Here is a 2,063-nt window from a genome sequence, read left to right as displayed (position 1 = left end):
TTCTATTGTGAACACATATGTGATAACATACCCTAGTAGCTTCTGCTTGACAGAGAATGGAGGCCACACATCATATTTGTTGATTGTGGAGGATTTCTTGACCTGGTTTATGGTAGTTATCTTTATGACCTGTCCTCTGTCAAAGAGGATTATAACAGCAACTATGATAGCTGTTAAAACAGCTACTCGTATCCAGTTCCTCATAGCTGTGGATTCATAAATATACTTTTTAACACTCACTAACAATAAAAAAAATATATATATTTGTAATTCAAAGTCTATGCTGAAATATTTACATGATATACATATTAACATTAAAGGCTTAATTGCTGCATTTACAAATAATTACAGTCTGCTTAACATTCACAGAGACAATGATGACATACAAGAATGGAATTAGATAAACATGAAGGAAGAGTAACTGTAACACTAGAGAAAAAGTACTAAAAAGTATACTAAAGTACATTCACAAGCTGTATTGACCGTTACCTTAAAACCAAAGGGTATCACTCTCTGTCACTGTTTAGATAAAGTAAAATGTGAGGAATAGAGAAATTCCCATGCAAGCATTTGTCGATCATATCTTAAATAATAGAAGCTCTGTTTCCATACCAGAGAATTAGAGAATATGCAGATAATCAATTTCAACTGAGATCACTGCTACACGACAGTGAGTTGTAGTTAAAGAGTTAAGGAAGAATTTATAACATTTGCATTTTTAAGTGTCCCATGACTTTCAAAATGTGAAATGGTAAAATTTAAAGGAGAGAAATTTCAAAAGCTGTACCATAAACTACCCACTAATCCCTGAAGACTTACGGTCATATAACAAAAGGGCACACCCAAAGGGAAACGTTACACACAACTATAGAAAAGGTATGAATACAAATCAATGAGTCAATATTGTAAAATATACATGTAGTTATTCCTATTGCAGAATGAGAATTAACAGCTCTACACTGCAAAATATGTTATGTAAGTGTCTTGCAAGCACACTTTCAAAAGAATTTTGTCCTTTTGAAACATTATATTTTCATAATTCTGAGGATGTAACACTAAAATGATTATCAAAATATTGTATTTCTGATTTAGATACTATGCTAAAATGTTAATCAAATAAATCACATAACTGGCACTTTCAAACAATCACACAAAATCAGTCTAATCTACATTATATAATTACTTATTCTCACTCATAACTTTTCTATATTTGTAGCAATGTTAATTTTTACATGCAAGGTTTTTAACTTCATTTTAAGTATCTTATCAATTTCTTTGACAAACAAATTCATATAGATGTACAAATATCCCAATATATATCAGTATACCATTATGAATAAAATTATTCAGTAAGATATCTGATTACTCTGCATACATATTCAGTCATATTACAGAATAAAGATTTATCTAAAATTACTTTTTACTGTTATGTATCCTAAAACAAAGCTTGAAAAAGTGCACGAAGCTCACCCAAGTATTATTCTTATCTATTCCCTTAATATCATTGTTTGTCTCAACTCAATGAAAGCCACAGGGAAACCCAGATACACCACAGACTACACAGCAGAGACTCTCCACTGAACATCAACCTTGCACCTAGCACTGAGAGGCCATAGCCTATATGTCATAAATTCTAGCCTCACAGAGTTAGCAAACCCAGAATTAATTGGTTTTAGTCCTGTAGTCTGGCTTGCAGTTAAACAATACACTCTTCTACTTTACCACTACTGTATCCAGATTTTGGTTTGGGTGTCGAGTACATGAATCCGTAGAAAAAATAAGACTGAGTGTTCTTAGTGGGCTGGTACTTTTATTCTGGTCCTTGGGATGATTTAAGAAAATAAACACATAAATATAATATGTAAGTGCCTAGTAATGATAATTATGTGTCAATTTTAATATAATACTTCCATTTACCCATGATTTGCCAAGAAGGAAACAAGTAATATCTGATTTTCAATAAAAGTATTTTACTCCATTTCAAATGTCTTTGAACACTTTAAGTTTAAATTTTACAGCAAATATTACTTTAAAGTGCTTCAAGGTTTTCATAACTTCAGCCT

The 2,063-nt window shown here is 31.4% G+C and overlaps 1 pseudogene; it reads right to left on the bottom strand.

Moving 5' to 3' along the window:
• Window positions 1-2,063, bottom strand: part of LOC119588959 — a 58,988-nt pseudogene that overhangs the window by 52,345 nt on the left and 4,580 nt on the right.

The sequence above is a fragment of the Penaeus monodon genome, chromosome 24 (assembly GCF_015228065.2).
Source record: "Penaeus monodon isolate SGIC_2016 chromosome 24, NSTDA_Pmon_1, whole genome shotgun sequence".
Classification (NCBI taxonomy): Eukaryota; Metazoa; Arthropoda; class Malacostraca; order Decapoda; family Penaeidae; genus Penaeus; species Penaeus monodon.
This window is presented reverse-complemented; position numbering and strand designations above follow the sequence as displayed.